Below are 24,359 nucleotides of genomic sequence, written 5' to 3'. Positions count from 1 at the left end.
TTCTAATCCTCATTTTTGCCACTACCGGGGCTGTGTATGGCCAGTGGCAACCCTCAGTTTCCCTCAGCCTCTTTCCTCATGTTAAAAAAGAGATGATGACAGTTTATGACTATTAAGGTTCTTTCCATTTCTAAAAACTCTTTCTGCTCGTCAGGGGTTCTGCATCTGTTTCCACGTTCCACTCAAGATTCCTATGTGACAGAGCTTATTCCAACTTGGAATATATTTGCTATGCCCAGCTCTGTGCCTGGCACATTGCAGACACAAGAATATTCGTTGAATGAATGAAAATCCTGTTCTTCTTTGACGGATCCCTGTGTTTCCCAGTTTTTGCCAAAATAACTATAGCAGCCTTAGCAATCAATTACACTTATATTTCCATTCTCACATTGGCACAAAATCTTGATGATCTAAGTTTTCTGAAGGGTCAAAGCCAGAATTAAAAACCATTTCCTGATCCTGTTAGCAAAGGAGATGGTGCTCAGCTGTAGGCATGGCTTCCTAGAGACCCCCACAAATAGCTTTCCTCTTAATACATGCTGTTCCGATGTTGAGGAGAGTTAATTAATGACTCTAAATAAGAAAACAATCAAATCTGTCTGTGGTCATATGAGTCAGAGCAGACCCAGATGGGGAGCCAGGTCCTTGGCCTCCAAGTGCCCTCGGAAAAAGCAATAGCAGCCTTGCTCTGTGCATCGGAGTCCTGCAGAGGCCCAGCCTAGGAGGGGAGGGAATTACTCAGAATGGATTGGACACCCAGCCTGATGTGAGGCATTTTCTTTTTCTTTTTTTAAAAGATTTTTTATTCATTTATTTGACACAGAGAGAGCGAGAGAGACAGAGAGCAAGCACAAGCAGGGGGAGCGGCAGGCAGAGGGAGAAGCAGGCTCCCCACAGAGCAGGGAGCCCGATGCAGGGCTCGATCCCAGGACCCTGGGATCATGACCTGAGCTGAAGGCAGCCGCTTAACCGACGGAACCATCCAGGTGCCCCTGTGAGGCATTTTCTTAAAAGGTGAGCCCCCCCCCCCCCGCATCTGTGTGTTGTGCAGACTGAGATCGAGAGAGGAGAAAAAGCAAAAGTCTATTCTTCTCTGCTCTCTTTAGATACCTAAACAACAGGTACTGAATGGGGAGTTCTCAGGCACAGGCCTCTTGGCAGAACCAGAGGACATGTGGCCTGAAGCACATCAGCCCCAAACCTGCCTACCTTCAGGAGTCCTGAAGCCACATATGAAGGCAGAACAGTGGTTATGATGACATGAGGGCAGGATGTGATAGTTCCCTGAGATTAGCTGCGGCTCACAACAATGAAAACTTTCATTTTGGTGTTAGAGACTTTGCTGTAAAAACGTGAGAGTGGGAATAGGGGAAAGGAGCCTCTTAACAATATCCAAGTGTCCTCAGCATTGGAACAGGACTGTAGCAAGTAAAGATAAGCCCTATTTCTTTGGCTCTACATGTACTCTGTGAAATAATATCAGCCTCCTCATTGTTCCCTCATTCTTGCAGATTATTAAAAATAAATTTTGCTGCCATCCAGGCTTGGCTTGTTGTGAAATTGTTCCACTCTGGAAAGAAAACCCTGGGACGCTGGCCATGAGGGTCATTATACTCCCCTTTCTCCTCCTTGGTAATCAAGTACAGGTATCCTTCTGTCAGGATAATATGTAAAGTATTGTGGTAATATCCTTGATGCATTTGAAAGGACTCTTTGAGGCTTATGTCTGAATCTTTGTTGGTCCCCAATCCATTCCTCTAAAATTTGGTTAGAATCTCAGATAGGACAGTTCAAAACTTCAATTTTGCTTCTCCAATAGCAGTAGGAAAAAATCGTGGTAAGAGGAGGCTCTGGAGTTTAAGAGATCCAGGTGGGAATTTAACCTCTGTTCCTTCTGATCTCTGTAATCATGGGCAAGCCCCTTTCCTCTCAAAGCTTCATTTCCTCATCTTGAAAGTGGAAACACCACCACCACCTACCTCATAGGTCTGTGAGGATTAAATACATTCTCACATGTGAAAAGCCTGACTCAGAAATTTCTTCTTCTTATTAGCTTGTAATTCTTTAAATAGGGTTTGCCAATGGGTTTGTTTGAAGCGATGCAATAAAAGCCTCTATAGCTCTGTTTCCTCCTATTTCTTTCTGTGATGAGCTTTGGGGAAATCCTCACAGAGGCCGTGGTCATCAGAGCTTGCTTCTACTCCATGCCCTAAATCCTGCCTTCCCACTAGTGGGGTTGAAGCCAGTGCTCCAGAACCTTGGACAGCTCCTCTCCTTTGTGACTGCAGGAAAGGAACAGGAGGGATTTGGGGGATTTTCCCAGAAAGGCTGCATTAGTGCTTGGATTTAGGAATCCCCAGGGCTTCATTCCCACTCCCAGCATGCATGCTATTTGCCTGCATCCTCAGATTCTTCAAGACGACCAGCTCTCCTGGAAAAATTCTGAGGAGCATCTCCTCAGAAACCTGTTAACTACACCTATAAGATTTACTAAACCTTCACCCCCTTTCCTTCTCTCCTGTGAACTCCAAGGATTTTTTTGAGCCCAAGAACAGAAACACCACCCACATCTTCCTGTATCTGCTGATATTTAATTTGTTTGGCTTCTGTACAAGGATTAAACATTCTTGATTAACTTCAAGTGAAAGTAATAATGTATGAGCATGAAGAAAGGTTTTACAAGACAAAGAGATTCAGGTATGAATTAAAAGAAACATAAAATAATGTTATTGCCTGTAGGTGATGTTAAGCACCATTCTCTAATCAGAATAAGCAGGTGGTTCAATTTATGAGATAATTTAGCTTTTCACTCTCTAATGCAGAACACAACACACATAGGCAGTCACCTTCTGAACAGGCAAGGAAGAGATTAAGTCCTATTTTTACTTTATGATACTGAGTCACATAGTTCAATGCAAATCACATGGATGCCAAAGTAAGAACAATACCAGGTATTTAAATACCTCCTTTCCTTTGAGGAGCTCTAAAGATTTTGTGGCTGTGTGAAATCCCTTCAGAGCAATTCTGGGAGAAGAGACACACGTCACCAGATGAGGATTTAAGACAGAGCATGTTTCATCCATCTCCCCTACTCCCATCAGTAGGTCTGGAAGAACCAGTGTTTGCCAGTTCTTTGCACTTAGTAATAGCCTCCCGAGTCTTGCATTTTCTGGGCCATGTTGTCAACCAGTAAAAGAAGGCTTATCTTTGAAAATATGTTATTTAATAATGAGGAAGAGAGGAAGATAAAGTGTAATAAGAAAGGGGGGTGGGAACATAGTGGGAGAGGAAGAGATAAGAAAGATGCCTAAAACACCCTGAGCTTGATAAGTATTTTCCACACATTTTCCTCTTAAGCAGATTTGATGTCCACCCCTGGACAGAAACTTGGACAAAAGCATTTTGGCCCTCTTTAAATACTTCTTCCCCCCTTAAAAAAAAAAAAAATTATTTATTTGACAGAGAGAGAATGAGAGAGCACAAGCAGGGGGAACAGCAGAGGGAAAGGGAGAAGCAGGCTCCCGCTAATCAGCGAGCCCGATGTGGGGTTCGATCCCAGGACCCTGGGATCATGACCTGAGCTGAAGGCAGACGCTTAATCGACTGAGACACCCAGGTGTCCCTTTAAATATTTCTATATGGGCAAGGACAGTGGCAGTTCCACTGCTTGAACTAGTTTGAAGGAACTGCCATCAAGAACATCAACCTAGGACTCCAAGGGCAGACAGGGAGCCCCCAAATAAAAGGGTTTGTGGTTTTTACCTAACAGTGCCCACACCCACCCTGAACCTCCACACTCCGGGGGAGTGTTAGTTGCAAAATTACTACTTTTCCCAGTAGAGGTCGCTGTGGGTACTGGCAGTGGATACTCGTGGAGACTGGACCAGGCAGGGCTGGGCTGGATGGTGGCTCCACTGTCTGGTAACTGCTCTTCCTGTGGTTCCACTGACAATGGTCTAGCCCCTCATCCTATGGGAAAGGGGTTTCTGGTGGGGATTATCTCAAAGCCACACAACACCTTTGCTATAAAAGTACTATGAAATTGAGGTCACTTTCTGGGAATAGGCATGTCTGGGAGGGCTGTCCTTATCCTCTAGGGGTGTCCACTCATAGTGGTATCTCTGTGTCTCACTCATGCTCTGTGAGTATACCTTGTATTACTGAGAGGCCACCTGCCACTGACCAGCAACCCCAGACCTATGGCCCTTCCAGACATGAAGGCCAAATGGACAAAATTTGCCTTGCCACAAAATCTTGCACCCACATCATAAGGGACTGTGCTGATGAGCGCCCTGAGCCCCACCTGGAAGCCCACGTGGAGGGGCGGGGTGGAATTCTGGGCCCCAGGGCAGCCCATTACAGCAGGATAAGGTTTCTGAAGGATGGGAAGGGCAGGGCAATGGTAACGGATGTTAGGGTCAGACCTGAGACCCCAGAAAGGCTTTAGAGGGCTCCACATACTTGTGAGGTCCTATATTCTAGGCCACACCCAAGCATGCAGGCTAGGCCCAAGGCAGCCTGAAGCTACCTTCACCCTGAGGGCACCCACTGGGACCCTAGGTTATTACGGTGGCTTTAGAGTGGAAGGGGCTCCCACCCTGCCCCCACCGCCAACATCTAAGGTCAGCAGTAAGTGGCTCCTCTTCTCACAGGCTCACACAGCCAGATTCACAAGCTCACCGTGACACACATGAACACGAGCACACGCTGGTACATTCACCCAGTCATACACGTTCACACACTCTGACCCACATCATCACCCATGCAAACACACGGTGACACAAACACACTCAAACCCCGGAATCAAACTGGACCTAACATGGTTGATGGGGCGTGGGGACACCATCCAGTCAGGATGCCCCTCCAGACCCTGCCCACTTAGGTCTTCTGAATCTTGGGACCCTCCCCTCCAGGCGGAGCCCCCCCCCCCCCGCCTGTCCGTGTCCTCGTGGTCACAGGTCTTGAATGTCCCCCAGAAGGGCACAGGGCATCCTGGGGTGCTGGGCCGGCGTAGGGGGTGGTGTGCCGGAAAGAAGGGTGCGGGGCATAGTACCCAGCCAGGGCGCAGCCGCCTCCTCCCTCGGGATTTTCCATCCCGGCTCGCGCAGGCCCGAGAGGAGCGAGCGCGCTTTGTCTCCCGCCCGGCTCCTGGCATGTTTCCGCGGAAGCTCTCTGCGCCGCGCCCGGAGCCCCCCCTTCCCTGGCCGCGCCCCCCGCCCAGCGGGTGGCGCAGGCCCGCCAGTGCAGCGACCGCCGCTTTGTCCTACCGAGGATGCTTGGGCCGAGCGCAAAAGCACGGTTCCCGAAGCCGCCGCCGAGCGCCCTGGAAGCAGGTGTCGGTAGCCAGATCTGGGGCGCTCCCCGCGTGAAGCCTAGCAGCCTCAAAGGTCTGGAGACTCAGGGGACATCTGCCCCGAGCTTCGGAGTGCTAGAGAAGGGACCCACCCCATCCCGCCCGCACGTGCCCATCAGCGTCTGGCTCCCTGCCGCGGTGCAGGAGCCGGGTCGCCAGGCGGGGCGGGACGGGGCGGGGCACGGAGGGTCGTCTCGACTTTTGGCCCCTGGCCTGGATCCAGGTAGAGAGGGCCTATGGGGTAAGGCTCAGAGAGGGAGAGGTCGGGAGGATTCCCTCCACCCCTCTTACTTTCCCCCACCGCACATCCACACCCAGGCCACTCGGACCGTAGGCAAGGGACCCTGAACATGGAGAACCCCCGAGAATCCATCAGTGCCTTCCTGTGCCGGCGACTTCAAACACGGTGGGGAGGGGTCTCCCGGCCTTAGCTCCTCACATCCCACCCCCCCCAATAACCTAGGCGGGTCCAAGTGGGAGGGGGAAGAGTCCCCTGTCTCCATCCCATCCCGTTTTCCTTCTTTACAAAAACCTAGGCTTCAGGAAAGGGGTGGGCACGGAAAGGATCTTCCTGACATCCCAAACAGCCCCTCCTCAATAAGCCCAGGATGGTCTGAGCGGAGGAGGAGGAGTCCCCTGGTCTCATCCATCACACCCAGACTCCCTTTGTAACCTCAAGCAGTACAGGTGTTATGGGGAAGGGTCTCCCTACCTCAGAACCTTTCATCCCATAACACTCCCTCCCATCCTCAATAATCCAAGCAGCCTCGTTTTCAGGCACGGGGGTGGGGGAAATCTCCAAGCTCCCCAACGCCCTCTCAGTAGAGATGGGGGGTCCCTCCAGCCCTTACCCCTCACACTCTCACACTGCCCCTCCACCATAAAACAAAAACTAACCCAAGCTGCTCTGACTTCAGGTGCTGGGCCACGGGGAGGCCCTCGAGTCAGTCAGCAGCTCTCCGGGACAGATGTTCTTGAGGGCGGTGAGGAGAGGTCCCATTAACTCCCCAGGCCCCCTCATTTCTCAGTTCACCCCCCCCATAAAACAAAAGCGAACCCAGCAGCACCGACCTCAAAGAGGAGGGAGGGCTGTCAGCGCTCGGCAGCGCGACCAGCTCTTCCGGGCTCCTCACTGCCCCGGCTTTCCCGCGGTGGCTCTCGCGGTGGCAACGGTGGCGGCGGTGGCGGCGGCGGCGGCGGCGACAGCGGCGGCGACCGCGGCTTTCGCGTCCGGAGCCTCCCTCGGACTCAGCACCTGGAGCAGCGAACAGCTCCGCGCCTCATTCCGCTGACTCCGCCCCCCTGCGCCGCCGTAGCCAATGACGATCCTGGCCCCGCCCAGGAGGCCGCCCATTGGGGGCGCCTTCTCCGCTCTCTTCGGGCAGGCCGGCTGGTTTCTCGGGCTCTCGGTCAAGACCGCATCGCCCAGAGACTGCCGGAGTTTTTCCACAGCCTTCTGGAACTGGTAGTCCTTTAAGAACGCGGAGGGGGCTTATGCCGCGGGGGGGTAACCGAAGGTGGACTGCATTTCCCAGGATGCATGAAGAAACCGAGGCGCTGAGGAGGGCGGGAGGACTGTTTCCATAGCAAAGGCAGCTGGTTGGGGATGGCTGACAGAGAAATGGGGCAGGCCGCGGGACCCTCGGATTGTGCGTGACTTCGGGCAGCCTCTTGGGAGGGCGTTTCGATTTTTTTTTCTCCTCGATACCCACCACGGGACTCTGGGCCTCAGTTTTCCCATCTGAGAAGAAGGGCGTGGATCCGTCCCCCTGCCCACAGTCCGCGGTGATGGAGCAAACCGAGGTCGAGTCGCTTTGGTTTGCCCAACAAAGGTGAGAGAGGACGGAGGAGACCTGTGGCTTCAGAGTGTGGCCTTCTGAACTTTATCCCTTTACATTTGTCTCGATTTATCATACAGGAGAGCTTTACTTTTGGTCATATCTTTTGAGCCGTCACAAGGAGGCCTTCTCATCCGGTCTTCCCCTCCGGACTCTTGGCCTCCTTACGCCACCCCTGATACGGCAACATTTCCCCCACAGTAGCCAGAGGGCGCTACTCAGGCTTCCCATTGCCTATGGAATTAAGCCCACGCTCCTCTCACCAGTGCTAAGCCCTTCTAAATCTGGTGACCACCTTGTTCTTGCAACACTCTGAACTTCTTCGGTAGCTGGGAAGCCTTAACCATCCGTTTTCTCTCGCTCTGGTGGTTCCTTCCACCCTTGCACTCGACTCACCCTTCACACTCTTCAAGCCCCAGCCAGCTTACGTTGCCTCATCCGTGAAGCCTTCCCAGATGCCCGGCTCCATATTAGGTACCCCACCTTGTGTGTGAGCCGCGCCCTCTACTTCCCCTGTTCTACTTGCGTGTTTATGTGTCCATCTTCCACATTAGATTGTAAGATCCACAGAACAGGGGTCATGTCTATATTATTAATACTTATAGTCCGGTGCCTAGTGTCTGCCACATAGTAGGTACTGCTTAGATATTTGTTGAGTTGAAAAGGAATTGAAAATGAATTGAACAGTAATTGAATTTTACTCACACCTCCATGCTCTTAATTTCCTAAGGTTGCACATTTCCCATTGCTGAAAGCATTCAACTAGAGGGATGCCACCCTAGTGAGGAAATGTTTATGTCATTCATACAGTGGATTGGAATTTTGCCTGAATGCTTTGGGAGCCCTTACAATCCTATGATGCTAGGGATTGATAGATTCATGCCAATCATTACTTGGAAGTCTTGTCAATTCTCCCCTAAATGTCATCAGTTCTTCATGTTCCTCTATTTCTAGCTGTTTGCCCTTCTCCTTTCTGTGCCTAAATTCCCTACCTCCCACTCCCTTTCTGGGAAAGATCTTCTGCCCCTGTCAGTTATAAAGTAATGACAGTGTGAGATCTCTGCCCTTCTTTCAGTTCTCTGCTCAGCATCATAGGGCCCCGGTGGTGATGTCCCACCTTGCTAGTTAATGTTTTGTTTTTGTTTTTGTTTTTGTTTTTTTCTGGATCTTTTTACACTCAGGGCTCTGGTGTTGGCCAGATGGTCCAATTAATCCCACACATGCTTCATATGTCACCCCATCCAGACTTTTGGGTGTATTTCAGCTAAAGCATTCTTGGGAGAATGCCTTAATATATGAGTATAATTAATTCATGGCCAAAGAAATAACCAGGGGGACTATTACCCTGAACCTGATTCAAACCAAAAAGACAGATCCTGAGGAAAAGAAACCCTGTCATCCTTAAGTTGATGACATCCGTGGAGGGAAGACTAGGATGGGGATTGAGTAAAATGGATTGCATTTGGGGAAGAACTAACAGGAACTCTAAGAGGCATGGCAAAGGGGCTTTGATCCAGGCTAAAGCATGAGGGAAGGTCACTAGAGCTGGGTAAACAGATGAGGCCTCATTACTGAAGATGAGAAAACTATCAGGAGGGAGGGGGAAATGGGATTTGTGCTGACACAGAGTGTCTAATTCTGTGGATGCAGTGAGAGTAGAGGTTGTTGGAAAACAGGTGGGGGAAGACTAGACCACAGGGTGGGCATCGACAGAACGTTGGCAGAGTATCAACAGAAGGCTAGCAAAGAAGACTGCCTAGAGCCACAGTTGAAACTCTGAAGGTCAGTTTAGCACTTAAGGAGTAATGCTAGTTTTCAGGAAATTTTTGCAAATAGTGAAAAAGCCAGGGTACCATTCTTCCAGAAAGCAGGAACTAAAATAGCATTGGTCTAGCCAAGTAGAGTAAGGAAAGCTGGGTTCTAATTCTGACTTTGCCTGTGATTAGATGTGTGATCCTGGGTTGGACCTGATTCTTCATTTGTAAAATACTCTTTATTGGTGTTAGGGAGCAGCTAATAAGATAGAGGTGTGGGAATCCAAACCCATTTACTAGCTGTGTGACCTTGCACAAACTACATTATCAGATCTACAGTTTGCTTATTTGACAATGTTGTAATAGATAAGTGAAGTTCCTTATGTAAAGCACTTCACAAATATTAGGCACTTTAACAAATGTTCTTCATCTTGGATTATCAGAAATTGGTTTGACTGTGAATAAACAGGCATGAGGTAATGTCCTGGGTAGTCTGGGTTCAAATTTCCATTCTCTTATTAGTTGTATGATTTTGGTCAGTCATATGCTCAGTGTATTTGTTTCGTCATTTTTTAAAGGGTGGCTTTAGAGCAGAGAAGCCTAAGAGGATGGAATTCTAGCTGATTGGAAGCTAGAGTTATAAAGGATTGCAGGGTAACATTGAGCTAGCTTCCTACCTTGTTAAAGGGGAAAGAAAGGTCTCAGTGAAGTTCCATAGGTCTTCTAATTAAGTAATGAGGGGATTAGCCAAAATGTTGAATCTCAGAGGTGGGGTTGGAGTGATTAACCAGGGCTGGGTGTTGAAGAGCCTAGCATACTAGGCTAGTATACTATAGCTTTATTCTAAAGATAATGAAGGTTTTTAAGGAGACATGCATTTTGAAAAGGCCTAGGGCCCGTGTGGAGAATGGACAGAAGATGAGGCTAGGATGTAGTTTAGAAGCTGCTGTGGTGACCCAGCACAGCATCTATGAAGATAGAAAAGAGAGAGCAGATCTGAGATATATTAAGGAGGTAAATATTCAAAGAACTTTGTGAGTGATGAGCTGAGGGCACAGAGGAGAGTGGTGAGTAAAGATGATGCCCAGGTGTCTGTCTTGGGAAACTTGGTGGATGGATGGTGGTATTTTCCCCTGAGGTGAAGAACAGTTAAGGAGCAGGTGGGTTTGAGGTGAGTGGGAGACATCCAGGTGAGATGTCCAGTAGGGTGATTTGGAGCTTGGCGTGGGAGAATGCCTTAATATTTGGTAATTAATGGCCAGAGAAGAAATAACCAGAGGTACTATTACCCTAAAACTAATTAAGACCAAACAACAGATCCTGAGAGCCTGTTGTCCTTGAGAGATGTGATCCAGAAAAAGAATCTTAAGTTATCAAGTTATGAGCATATACATCATAATTGAAGCCATGGAATGGATGAAATTCTTCACTAGAGAGGGTCAACGAGAAAACCAAAATCCCTTGGGAAATACCAGTGTAGCTAACTCTTGGGAATGGTTTTGAAGGGGAGGAGGGAGAAAACCAGAAAGGATGTAGAGCTGAGAGACAATTTTGCTTTAAGTTGGGAGAGATTAAGGATATTAAAAAATGCTGATGGGGAAAAACCAGTAGAGGGGTAGATGAGGATAAAGGAAAGGGAAGGGTTAAAGGATAGAGTAAGGTCAGCAAGGGGGTGGGAGGTGGTGGGGTTCAGAGTCAGTCTCAGGCAGGTGGAGGGCCCACTTGTCCTTTAATTTGGGAAGGGCAAAAGGAAGGAGGAGTTGGAGATGAGGTGGGCTGGTAGGTAGTAGGTAGATAGTTGGGAGGTGGGCTCAGGAAATGGAGGCAGTTCACACCCAACGGCCATTACTTCTTATGTGATGTCAGAGACAAGGCTACCTGCTCAGCGTGAGGAAATGGGATGGAATGGAAAGCTTGGAAAAAGGAGTGAAAATGTCCAAGATAGCTGCTGTGGAAAAGAGGAGGGAAAGCTAATAGCAACCCATAGGCCCTGCAGAGCAGTGCTGAGGGCCTGCTGAGGTTGGAGGCAATGGGTTTGTGGGGGAAACTAATTTGTAGGGTTGTAGGCTTTCTTCAGCATCCTATCAGCCCTGAGATAGGCATGGAGAAGGCTATTGGTGAGGCTTATCCAGGTCTTGGCTTTGCTGGAAAGCAAGAAAGCAAGGAAGTCGGAGATGTTGAGAGGTAGGAGTACTGGTCCACCAAGAGGAAGGTGGTGAACCAGGATAGAGGGGGCAGATGAGAGGGGTGGGGTTCTCAGTGTAGTGAGAAGATAGATGTGATGGGTGGGAGGGAAGAGCAGGGAGGGCAGGCAGAGCTGATTAGAGGTAGAGGAACCCTGGTCAAGGGCACTGGCAGGGTGGCTGGAGTGGACAGAGGATTGTCATGGGAAAGCATTGAAAGGCAATTTTGTAGGTCATCAGCAGGTCTCCCAGAAAGATGGATGCTTTGAAGGAGAGAGGAACTCCAGTAGCCTGTGTCAAACTGTATAGTGAGTGGGCAGTTAACAGATGGTAAGGAAGAGGGATAGGGTGCAGAGACCTCTGACATGAGTGTCACAGAAAACAAGATGTTGGGGAACTAAGAAGAAGCCCTCTTACCCTCATAAGAGCCCTGAGCTTTCTTATACATATTCATAGAAGTATCATCTCAACATCATCTACACATGATCAGTTTTATCCATACCTAAAACGCAGAATGTCTAGGAATAAACTTAACGAAACCAAAAAACAATTCTAGATTTCATGGTGAAGTTGTATCAACCAAGTTCAATGTAGTGATTCCTGCAATTTATATTTTGGTATAGTTTGTAGATTTGAGTATGTGCATATCAACTAGAAAATGTGTTTAAGAATTTTGCAAATTTCATTTCTTAGCAACGATTTGTTTTCTCAGTTTAGAACATAAATTAGAGAACTCGTGTTGATTTTTTTTTTTTCAAATGTAGAGCTTAGAGCTTAATTCATGCCTTTGAAATGCCATGAATTTGAAACGCAGCCATTTTCCTTTCTGCATCCTTGAAAAGGATTACAAAGATTTTATTAGCTTTTTGGATAATCTTGCCAGCACACACAGACTTTCACAAGGGTCTCCTATCAGTAATGTTGCGTTGTGAGTGATGCTTTAGGAGTGTTGTATGTGAGCTATGTAAGACAAGTCAAATAAGCAGCCAACTTTAGGATTTTCCAAACAGCAGCTCAGTTTACAATTATGGGTGTTGGTATAGCATATGAAATGTGCACCTAAGTGTTAATTGAGAAAAATGATCTTCATAATTTTTAAAGAAAAAATTACAAAATCAGTTAATTGTATTGAGCAATCTTTGCTTAAAAAAACCCAGTGTTGGGACACCTGGGTGGATCAGTCAGTTAAGTGTCTGCCTTTGGCTCAGGTCATGATCCCAGGGTCCTGGGATTGAGTCCTGCATCGGGCTCCTTGTTTGGCGGGGAGCCTGCTTCTCCCTCTGCCTGCCACTCCCCCTGCTTGTGCTCTCTTTCTCTCTGACAAACAAATAAATAAATCTTAAAAAAAAAAGAATAACACATCATCCCTAGTATATAATATAATCCTAACATCTTTTTATTTTTCCACATTATAGTCTACATGTAGGACACATGTGTATATATATAGTCTTTCATATCTTTCACATTCTGGAAATCATAGTTTTAGATGTAACTTTGAGTTCTGCTTTTTTTTAACATAACGTGTAATAAGCATTTTCTCTTGCTAAGATTGAATTCATTTTTCAGTTGTTCATTCACTCATTCATTCAACAAATATCTAATGAGCTGTTTTTGTGTTCCAGACAGAACTGGATCTATAGTGGTAAACAGGATGCAGGACTTGCCCTCAAGGAGCAAAGATTCTTTATAAACACCATCTGTAATGATTGCCCAATATTCCATCAAAACCATGCTATACTTAATCTCCTCCCTATTTAAGGCTTACTGTTTATTATTAATAATGATGTAATGAATATTTCCAAGTTTATAGCAGTTATCCTTTAAACTGTTCCTTAAGGTAAATTCCTAAGTGAACAGTTATTGAATTGAAGGATTAAAAATAATTTTGGTGTTTTGATACTCTTTGCCACATTGATTTCCAAAAAAGTGGTACCCATTTTACCCAGTCACCAGCATGAATGGTCCAGCTTTATCACAGCCTCTCCAGCATTAGACATTTTCTGTTTTGCCTAAAGTATAAAATGATTCTTCTTTTTATTTTTGCATATAATTGATATCTAGTAAAAGTGCCCATCTTTTCTTTTCTTTTCTTTCTTTCTTTCTTTTTCTTTTTCTTTTTCTTTCTTTCTTTCTTTCTTTCTTTCTTTCTTTCTTTCTTTCTTTCTTTCTTTCTTTTTCCTTCCTTCCTTCCTTCCTTCCTTCCTTCCTTCCTTCCTTCCTTCCTTCCTTTCTTTCCTTTTCTTTTCTTTCTTTCTTTCTTTCTTTTCCTGTCATTGGTTAATTCACTAGGTCCCTAGGAGGCTCTTGGAGGGCCATTGTCCTACCTTGTGGATCATGCCTGATGTTTAGCACACATTGGAGGCTTATAGCATCTTAGAGTTGCAAGGGATTGCATTCATCATCTAGTTCGACTAGAATTTTTGGTAGATGGCTCTCCAGCCTCTGTTTGCATATCCCTGGCAATTGGAGACTTCACGACCTCATGGGGAAGTCTGTCTTGTTTCTGCCAGGCTCTACGGGTGTTGAGGTGGCAACGGGTCCCAATGGCTCCCACGTGACCCCAGTTCTGTCTGTGAAGCAGAGCCCACACGCCAGATGTTCCAGAACCTCTCTACCTTGGCTGCCCGTCTCTGCAAATATGTGGCCAGATTAGAATGTTCAATCCCAGGTAAGTCTGGCAGGCGCAGAGGCCAAGGCACTGTCCCACCCTTAAGTCTCTGCAGTGGTATGTCATCAGCCTTTTCAGCTGGTTCATATGAAGTTTAAAATTAGCTGAGATTCTAAGACCTTCTGTAAGTGACCTGTAGCCGAACCTAGTTCCTTACCTCACACTTCTGTGGTTGATCTTTTAAACCTGAAAACAAGACTTTGCTTTTCTCCCTATTTTATATCAATATATTGGGAGAGAAGCTGCCTGGGTCATACTCCCGCTGTCTGAAATTGGGATAACTTTGACTCCAAATGCTCCCCACCCCTGGAATCACAAGAGTCATTCTGACAATTTTATGTGTTGATGTGATGATTGAGTATAATGCAAAGTTGGACATTTGTCACTCACTTTGGTTGCTGGGCAGCTGAGTCTCTTTCCTGTGCTTGAGCTGGAGCCATCTTCCTTTACAGCTAGGACACGGGCGTCTGCTCGAGGCGCGGGCTCCTCCAGTCCGACGAGCCCCCTCCTCATGCCACACCTCACCAACTTTGAATTGGAAGCCAGTGATGGCAAAGGAGTAGGGTCTGCTCTGCAACCTTTTTAGTGATTTGATGGGTGCAATCTCGGTTTCCAGCGACAGCAGTTTTCCTGCCGCACCAGGATGAGGGTGTCTGTGGTGTAGGTGGCAGGGATGGAATTCCAGACTCAGTGGTCACAGTGATGTCTTCTTAGACTACTGTTGAATTGGGGTTTAGGGCATTGTTTCTTTTTAGCCCGATGCGGGGCTCGATCCCAGGACCCTGGGATCATGACCTGAGCCGAAGGCAGACGCTTAACGACTGAGCCACCCAGGCGCCCCTAGGGCATTGTTTCTGACTGTGTGCTTCTAAGCCTGATTTTCTTCCCTCTTGGAGATTTTGTGAGCTACTCACTATCTTTTAATTTATGTCCTTTACTGTGCATGTTAGCTAAAGTTAGTAACTTTTGCTTACAACTAAAAATCCTAACGTATACATTCAGGATATGAAAAGTGTATTGGAAAGTGCTAAGCACCACACACCTACAAGGTATTATTGTTTGGGATTTTGATTCTTAAGTAGTGGGTGTGAGGGGAGTGGGGAAGGTAAGCCTGAACTCTGTACCTGCTGAGAATTCAGATAGGTCAAGGCATGCCTGGAAATTTGGCTGATGGGAGGGTATGATGGCAGGAACTTGTGGGCTAGACCCTGGCTCAACAGTTAAAGGCTGACTGCTGACCCTAAGGCAGTTGTTATGGGGATGGAAGCTGCCAGAGGGCCTGCCTGCTGGACACACATAAGTAGACGGGCTGCTTGCTCTCTCCTACCCTTGGACCGTTACCAACAGCCAGGGCCAGAAGGTGGGGCTAGGCTGTAAAGCAGGTCTCTTGGGGTTGTGCAGCTGCCCTTGGGGTGTCCTCACTGGGGTGGAAGAAGAAACCTGTCTGGATATGCTCCCCACCCCTGGAATCACAAGAAGGATGTGAGCACGTGCTCCCTTTCGGCTGCCCTTCATCCCACTGAGCTACAGCTTGGCTTTCCAGCCCAGCCTGGCTGTGCCTCCCAAGTCCTGCCTTGCATGCTGCCATCTGAGTTTATCAGTCCTGGTGTCCCAGAGTGGGGTTGAGGCTGGCATGGCTGCTATGGTCAGACCCTTGGGAGCTTTGTGACATTGAGATTAGCTTCCCTGGGGACTTTCTGTCTTGAGCTCCAGATGACCCCAAAGTCAGCCCTGTTGGGTGTGCATGGGGGGTGGTGCTTCTGCCTTAGGGCATTCCCTGATCTGGGTGTACAATGAACACTGGTGCTAGCCTGATCTCTGCCTTTGCCCAGTACCCTGGTGCACTTCCAGCAAGGACTGAGATCATCATGTGTTAAAATCAGTCAGGGGTCATGTACTGTGCCTGGGCTATGGTCGTATCCAGAATGTGGTAGCACTGAGCATTGTTCAGAGGAATCCTCATAGGGAGCTGTAGGTTCTATCCCTGCTATAGCTACTGATTTTGTGATGTTAAAATCACAACTACCAATTTTAATCCTCTTGCCAAATATGACTATATATAATATTTTGATATAAAAACAAATAAAATCCACTACAAAAACAGAATAGAATAGAAGTTCTTAAACTTTATCATCTGATCTACATAGGCTTTCAATGCCTAAGTTACTCTGTGTCAGGTAGTACCCTGGCACTTTACATACTTTCTCTTACTAATCTTCATCATAATCCCATGAGCTAGGTACCATTTTAATTCCCATCTTACAGATAAGGAAACTGAGGCCCACAGAGGTTATAGGACTAGCCCAACGTCACACAGCCAGGAAGTGAGAGAGCTGGGCTAGCCATCTACTGTCAGAACCTGAGAACTGCCCTTCCCTCAGTCGATTCCACTGTGGAACATCTCTGGCTATTGAAATGTTTTCCTGGGGCGCCTGGGTGGCTCAGTCGATAAGCGTCTGCCTTCGGCTCAGGTCATGATCTCAGGGTCCTGGGATCGAGCTCCGCATCGGGCTCCCTGCTCAGCGGGAAGCCTGCTTCTCCCTCTCCCACTCCCCCTGCTTGTGTTCCCTCTCTCACTGTCTCTCTCTGTCAAATGAATAAATAAAATCTTAAAAAAAAGAAAGAAAGAAAGAAAGAAAGAAATGTTTTCCCTCACATGGAACTAAAAATCTGCTTCTCCCTAAGTTAGGACCATTTCTGTTTCTGCTTATTGCCAGTAGCCCACCATGGCAACCCCTGGTCTCCCAATCTTTTAGCTCAGTTCTCTACTCTAGTCATACCTGAGGGCACTTCAGCTCCTTTTTCAGGGAACATCTGAACCATTTTGTATCAGCTCACTCCTTAAGACAGTCACTGTAGGAAGGTTATGGCTGGGAAGCTCTCCAATTTTCTGGTTACTTTGACTCCAAAGATACTGGCATGCAGTCTTTCCCACTCCTGGCAAGGTCATGGCAAGAAATAATGAACCTAGCCACAAGCTTTAGAAAGGACTTGGTAGAAAGTTCTTCTCTAAGAAAATGGCAGGAAAACAGTCAAAACAGTAGAAATAGTATCAATACTGTGCTAAGGATTGTATTGCTGCATGGGAGTCTTCTGTCCCCCTGACTGGAAGGCAGGCTTCACGAGGGTGGGAATTTTTTTTTTTTTTTTTTTTTAAAGATTTTATTTATTTATTTGAGATAGAAAGAATGAGAGATAGAGAGCATGAGAGGGAGGAGCAGACTCCCTGCTGAGCAGGGAGCCCGATGCGGGACTTGATCCTGGGACTCCAGGATCATGACCTGAGCTGAAGGCAGTCGCTTAACCAACTGAGCCACCCAGGCGACCCGAGGGTGGGAATTTTTGCTGGTTTTGTTTCCTGTTGTATCCCCAGTGCCTAGAACTGTGCCTGGAGCATAGTAAATATTCAAATATTTGTTAAACGAATTACTAGTACAGTTCTACCCCTGGTGTCACTTCCTCAGGTTACTAAGTTGTTTTAGAGAATAATGTGATCTCCCAAGCCTATGGCTTTGAATTTCTTTTTCCATTACATCACCAGCAATTTTCCTAGTGTTGTTGTGATTTTGATTCGTAAGAAGATAACTTTAGCCATATGTAAAGTACATTGGATAAATAACCCTGCTTCAGAAACAATTTCATGGGGCGCCTGGGTGGCTCAGTTGGTTAAGCAACTGCCTTTGGCTCAGGTCATGATCCCGGGGTCCTGGGATAGAGTCCCACATCGGGCTCCCTGCTCAGCAGGGAGCCTGCTTCTCCCTTTCCCTCCGCCTGCCACTCCCCCTGCTTGTGCTCTCTCTCATTGTCAAATAAATAAAATCTTTAAAAAAAAATTTCCTTTAAAAAACAAAAACAAAAACAATTTCATTTGTTCTTGTAAACCTAAGTATAAACTGGAAATTGGTTCAGCTTGGTAAAGGGCAATACGCAGGAATTATTGGATTTCTAATCTTCCATCTTTTGGAAAAACATTCTGTGGCTTTCTGTCTTGAATGTTGAACTTGAATTCAGAATGTGAAATCATTAAGAAAGAGCTAAATGAGAGGGGGGCGCCTGGGTGGCTCAGTCGTTAAGCGTCTGCCTTCGGCTCGGGTCATGGTCCCAGGGTCCTGGGATCGAGCCCCGCATCGGGCTCCCTGCTCCGCGGGAAGCCTGCTTCTCCCTCCCCCACTCCCCCTGCTTGTGTTCCCTCTCTCGCTGTGTCTCTCTCTGTCAAATAAATAAATAAAATCTTTAAAAAAAAAAAAAAAAAAAAAGAAAGAGCTAAATGAGAGGATTGTCAGTCTTTACATTTTTCTCATTGTTATACAAATAATACATGCTCACTGTTAAAAATGAAAACATATGGGTAAGCAAAATGATGAATATAGAAAGCACTTACAGTTCTGTCACTCAGAAGTGATCACCGTTACCATTTCTTTGTTTATATCAAATACTGAAATTAGTTAACATGGCTATTGGTTCAAGGAAGGAGCTACATTTTTCTTATTAGGAGATCTGGTTCCCAGCCCAGGTTAACCTGTGCTAAGAGCAGCAACAGATGTGAGTCCAGCAAGACACAGTTAACAAATGGATAGGGTCACCCCCAGTTCACATCCTAGAATCTGACCTTAGAAGGTGACCTGAGAAGTAGCAGAAGGCTAGAATAGGAGGGAGTAAGGAAAACAACTTTGACCTTGTTGAACATCCCACGTGTGAAAAATTTCACAAAGTTTTCCTAGAAACAGGAGTGTCTTTTCCTGAGAATTGAAGATAATCTTGGGAGAGTCTGCCTTGGGATGACTTGAAAGTCAGAAACACAGATTGTGCAAGCAAGGCTCTGGGGGGACAGTGAGGGTGGTGAGCATGAGGACTCAATGTGTAATTGTTTGGTTTGTCTTCTGGACCAGTTTTCTTCTATACTGATTTCCTAGGAAGGGGCCATGTCACTTCTGGTTTATGACTCACAGCAGGAAAAGGTGGAGATGTGTGAATTGGACCTGAGGTCAGGTCCTTGGGCATGTTAGCATCTTCAAGCTGCCCTTGGGATCCCTGGGAGGTCTGGGGCATGGGCCTAATGGCTTATATTTTTCTTTAAATTTTTTTTACAAATTTTGCATTCTCTTCCATTATATTTGTCTTAGTATTAAAATAATATTTTAAATATCTTTAAATGAAGTTGATGTTCCAGGGTGTTAGGTATACAGGCACTTTGTGTAAATGTTGGTTGAATGAATGAATGTTGTTCACCTTGATATCCAGAATGCTCTTGCTCAGGTCGTGGCAAGTCTGAAAAGGCATGATGGGACTACTGGGCTGAGAGGTAAAGAAATTAATACTCTACTGGGTACCACCTATATGCCAGATAAGGTGCCAGGTGTTTTACCTACAGAGTCTCAGTTTAATCCTCATGACCTTCTAAGAAACCCTAAATTATAGGCAAGTAATTGGAGCATCAGAGAAATTAGATAACTTTCTTAACATTTGGAATCCAGCAAAAGCAAGATGAAAATCCTGGTGTGTCTGGGCCTCTGCTCTCTCCATACACCATGCAGCCCCCTGAGGCTAGTTTACCCATCAATTTCTTAAGATTTCATGGGGAATGTGGCCCACTGCTCTGTCCTGGGGGCATGAAAGAAACTCTCATGTTCTGTCTTCTGGGATGTACTGAAGGCTGAAAGAGCAGGGGTCACAGGACTTGACTGTGGGCAGAAGGCGGCAACACCTCTGGGAGTCTGGAGCACATCTCCTCATTCCTGAACAAGCCAAGTGGGAGTACACGGAAATGCTCCATGAGGAGAAGCGCTTACTTGCTATGTTATTCCAGGACAACAACCATTCAGGGTGGTGGTTGGCATTTTTAGCTCGTTTAATCTTTTGAACTTTGTTCCTACTTTGTTATGGCTCAGGTTCAAGTTTCACTGTCTCCACTCAGCCATGAGTTGCGTGTCCCTGGTTGAGGGATCCATCATGGCTTTGTGGAACTCTCCAAAAGCACAAATTACAAGGTTCCAGATTATTCACAGATGTCCAGGGGTGGTTGTTAACATGATTATTCAGTGAGGGCATTGTGGTCCCTGAAGCAGATGTGGCCATTTCACCTTCCAGGGAAGGGAGAGCCCATGGTGTCTTTCTTCTCCTTAGGTTAAGCTCATGGATGGCACCCTCTACTCTTTCTTCCAAAACTCCTTCCCTAAGGCACAGGGCAGGCAGGTGTGTGTCAGGTGGATAGGGCACTTGAGCCCTGAGAGCTGGATTCCTTAAGACAATTATAGGTGGTTGAGAGAAAGTAAATACAGTGTGAACCCACTGTATACAGATTAGAGAAGGAGCTGGAAGACATGTTCTTGCATATTAACTAGCCTCCAGGTCTCCTTTTGCCTATCTGTAGTTCTGAATTTTTCTGGCATGAATGTGCATTGTTTTCCTTGTAAGAAAAAAAAGGAACTGGAAACAAATCCTATTGTTGGATATTTAAGGAATTCTGACTTTTTATGAGTATAAACAGTGCAGAGCAGGAATAACTAGCTAAAAATGAGTTAAAATTTATAAAGCACAAAAAGTAGACCCTATCTCTAAATTCTGAAAAATGGGTAAAATTGCTTAAAGATGTTTGAGGGTGATAAAACTTCTGCAGTGCTCAGCAGCATGGTTTCTATTCAAAAAGCAATGACTAGATATAATAGTGTCCATCCCACTTATCCAATAATACTTTATCAAGTTGGCCAAATTACTACATTTTAGAAACTTGTAAACTTATCTTTCTAAGCACCTTGGACACCAGTCATCTGCACAGGGGTGGGAAGTAAAGATAAGAATCTCATCCCCAGGGCGCCTGGGTGGCTCAGTTGTTAAGCATCTGCCTTCGGCTCAGGTCATGATCCCAGGGTCCTGGGATCGAGCCCCGCATCGGGCTCCCTGCTCAGGGGGAAACCTGCTTCTCCCTCTCACACTCCCCTTGCTTGTGTTCCCTCTCTCGCTGTCTCTCTCTCTGTCAAATAAATAAATAAAATCTTTAAAAAATAAATCTCATCCCGATGTTACCTCTGAGTCTGTGGGGGTGGTCATAAGGCCAAAAGATGTGGGCTGGCAAGGTTATGTGCCCAGAGAGGCATTTCACTCTGGTCGCTGGCGCAGAAGCAAGGTGGGGTGTGGATTGTTACTTCAGTGTTGAAAACATCAACTCCAGTCGTTTGGATGGCTTTTCTATTTACTATCTTTTAATTTACAACAGACTATTTTCTCTTCTATAAAAGAAAACTGGAGGGCTGCGTGGCTGGCTCAGTCGGTAAAGCATGCAACTCTTGATCTTGGGGTTGTGAGTTTGAGCCCCACATTGGGTGTAGAGATTACTTAAGAATAAAATCTTAAAAAAAATAATAATAAATAAAATAAAATCTTAAAAAAAAAAAAGAAAAGAAAACTGGAAAAGCCTCTTTTGTTTGCCAACCCCAGCTGTTCCCAGAGCTGCTGTATCTACCTAGCACTCTCCGTGTCCTTAAGCCCCATGTTCAGCTCTTCCCTGTCTGCCTACCCCAGCCTGGAATAATCTAGTCTCCCATCTTGTCTGCAGGACTTCAGAGCTGTTAAGCTCTACTGGAACAAAAGAAAATTAGCACCACCACAGAGATGTGGTTTCTAACTCAGCTAGCTCTTTGCCACTCCTTTTATTCACACCTGGTCAGACACTAATCCTGTTCCCCATGGTGGCTGTTTTCCGCTTGTCCAGCTCTCCTCAAATTGTCTGCCCCACCACTGTCTTTATCACCAATGACCTTAACTTCTACTGCTCCAGGACAGTGAAGCCTATCAGGTTCTCAGTTCCTTTCTTCCTTGCTTCTAAAAGGATCCACATGGCATTTCCAAGACAATCCTCCTAGGCTCCCCCCTCCCACCCTCTCTTGCCTCTTCCAGGATCCAGTACAATACTTTATCCTCTTTCTCTGATTCTTTAATCTTTCATCTGTGTCTGCTTCCTTTCCTTCACCCTGTAAGCATAATTCTTTCCCATTCCAGACACAGGCCCTTACCTTCACTTTCTCTTCCCTGGCAGTTTCCACCCCGCCCTTTATAAACAAACTTCTTGAAGGTAGCCTGCATTTTGTGTCTCCATTTCCTCAGCTTCTGCCCCCATCATTCTACCAAAATTGCCCTTGCTAAGTTCACTAGCGGCTTAACTGTCGAATTATTAAATGACATCTTTTCACCAGAACTGACCTACCTCTGTGATATGTGATCAGTTTCTATAAGTCCGCCTTAAAACTCTTCTTTCTTTGGCATTTCTTGTCCCCTGATGCTTTCTACCTGCTTCCTCTGACCTCTCTTCATCTAACCAATCCTTTAATACTAGTTTGCCCTGAAATTCTGTCCTTGACCCAGCTTCTCAGCCTTTCTACCTCGGCTTCCTCCCATGAGCTTTTTAGTGACAAGGGATTTGGGCTGTGCCCAGTGGCTACCCAGCAGAGTTCTGTAGAGCCGGAAACCATCAGGTCTCTTTGATCTCTAACACAGCACATAGCCTTGACACCAAGGAATAAATTTCTAATAATGGAAATTTGCCATTGGACCCTTCGTGGATTGGATGAGGTAGGTCTTAGAGGTAACTGATATTCAACCATGGGAAGCCATCCCCTTCCCTGCTCCGGGATTTAGCCAACATGGGGGACATAGAGCTGACACACATGAAGGCTTTAGGCCCACAGGGCTGCTTCATGTTACAGTCCAGAATCTTCTATGTTGACACATGCAGTGCTATTTCATTTGTCTTCGTTGCTCTATAGTATTCCACCATGTGGATATACTACCATATCTATTCTCCTGGTAAACATTAAGCTTATTCCTAGTCTTTTTTCCATATTTCCCACAATGCTCTGTAACACTCTCATACTGGTCCCCTGTGCATATGTGCAGAATTTCTCTAGAGTGTGTGTGCATCTTGGACTTTACTAGTGGATGTGAAGCTGCTTCCCAAAGGTTGTACCAATGTGCACTCCCACTGGCTTGCATAATAGTTCCCAACATTTTAAACCAAAGGTAAAGATGAAAGCCCCACCTGGCCCAATCTAGCTCTTTTCTCCCAGGCAGCTCCCTGCTGCTGGAACACCCCACATGGCTATGTGGATACCATACCAGACCCCAGTGTCTGCTTTCCAGCCTTGCCTGGGCCCTCAGTGCTGTTTGGCAGTCTTCTTGCTTAAGACCTGCTGGGAGAAGTCCCCATGCTCCACACTGAAGCTATTTCCACCTTTTCCAGAATTGGCACTTTCTCCTGTAAGTGCCTGTTGCCAGGGCTAGTTACATAATTTGTGGGAAGTGGGGCCCCTTGTTCGAAATGCAGGAAAAAGCCTTTTTTTCCCCCTTGCAATTTCTTTCTCTTGACCTGTAGTAGTGTTTTTAATTCATTGTTTAATGTTGTACTTCCTCAGGCACAAGGGTTGGTCACAGTTCCATGTGCAGACCCTCACAGTGCCTGGGGCCCTGCAGTGCGGTGTGCTACACCCAGCCGTGACCCTCCCTTCCAGGGCTGGTGCGGCCACTGGATAAGGGTGGTGAGCAAACAGCAGAGAACTGTCCCAGGGAGGGTGGCCCTGGGGGAATCGAGGTACCCAGCCCTTGGTGCATGCTCTGTTGTCCCATCAGACTTCGTTTACAAGACATCAACTCAAATATAAAATTATTAAGGACTTTGAGGTGGCCATAATAGAGCATTAAATCCTCAGTTCAGGGCCCAGTACAACTGCACCGGTTGCTTGTCCCTGAAGCCAGCCCCACAGGCCACACCCCTCAGGCCCAGGTGCCTAGACCCCCTTGCCTGCCATATTCTGGATTAGCTGGGGAGAACCCACTGCAAGTGTGTTGAGTTTTATTGGCAGAGGTGTCATGTTTTTGCAAAGAGATCCCCAAATTGTTAAGTTTGTGTCTCTTTGGAGCTTGCATTCTTTCTTTTGTCCCCAGTGTCTTCAGCCACTTAACCTAATTCTTCTCTGAGTTCTGTTTGTTTTAATAATGTAAGAGTAGGGGCGCCTGGGTGGCTCAGTCGTTAAGTGTCTGCCTTCGGCTCAGGTCATGATCCCAGGGTCCTGGGATCGAGCCCCGCATCGGGCTCCCTGCTCCGCGGGAAGCCTGCTTCTCCCTCTCCCATTCCCCCTGCTTGTATTCCCTCTCTCGCTGTGTCTCTCTCTGTCAAATAAATAAATAAAATCTTTAAAAAAAAAAAATAATGTAAGAGTATTGGGGTGCCTGGGTGGCTCAGTCAGTTAAGTGTCTGCCTTAGGCTCAGGTCATGATCCCAGGGTCCTGGGATCGAGCCCCGCATCGGGCTCCCTGCTCTGCAGGAAGCCTGCTTCTCCCTCCCACTCCTGCTGCTTGTGTTCCCTCTCTCTCTGTGTCTCTCTCTGTCAAATAAATAAATACAATCTTTAAAAAAAAAAAATAATGTAAGAGTATTTTTGTTCATTATGGTTAAGCCTTCAGGTCCCAAAATAATACTTAAAACTATTCGATGGAAAAGGATGGAAACTCCCTCTGGAGACTACGCCAGCTACAGCTCTATTAGGCTAATCCAATGTGTGGCTCTTTGTCTAA

The 24,359-nt window shown here is 46.6% G+C and overlaps 1 protein-coding gene and 1 long non-coding RNA gene across 4 annotated transcripts in view; one reads left to right on the top strand and one right to left on the bottom strand.

Annotated features, from left to right (window-relative positions):
- SMPD3 (sphingomyelin phosphodiesterase 3) overlaps window positions 1-6,561 on the bottom strand; it is an 83,636-nt gene extending 77,075 nt beyond the window's left edge. Inside the window, exon 1 of one of the 3 annotated variants that reach the window (XM_078063713.1) lies at window positions 6,425-6,561. The gene's annotated coding sequence lies outside the window, so the exon portion shown is untranslated. Of the gene's footprint in view, window positions 1-5,267; window positions 5,321-6,424 lie in introns of those variants that run through there. The other 2 variants (XM_036109165.2, XM_078063711.1) reach the window with 2 other exon arrangements.
- A 242-nt stretch (window positions 6,562-6,803) lies between these two features.
- The window catches only part of LOC144380260 (uncharacterized), a 69,229-nt gene continuing 51,673 nt past the window's right edge, over window positions 6,804-24,359 (top strand). Inside the window, exons 1-2 of the long non-coding RNA XR_013444258.1 lie at window positions 6,804-7,185; window positions 13,639-13,796. This is a non-coding gene — a long non-coding RNA (uncharacterized LOC144380260). The remainder of the gene's footprint in view (window positions 7,186-13,638; window positions 13,797-24,359) is intronic.

The sequence above is a fragment of the Halichoerus grypus genome, chromosome 15 (assembly GCF_964656455.1).
Source record: "Halichoerus grypus chromosome 15, mHalGry1.hap1.1, whole genome shotgun sequence".
Taxonomy (NCBI): domain Eukaryota; kingdom Metazoa; phylum Chordata; class Mammalia; order Carnivora; family Phocidae; genus Halichoerus; species Halichoerus grypus.
Note: the sequence above shows the minus strand (reverse complement) of the source record. Positions and strands in the feature narration are given on the sequence as shown.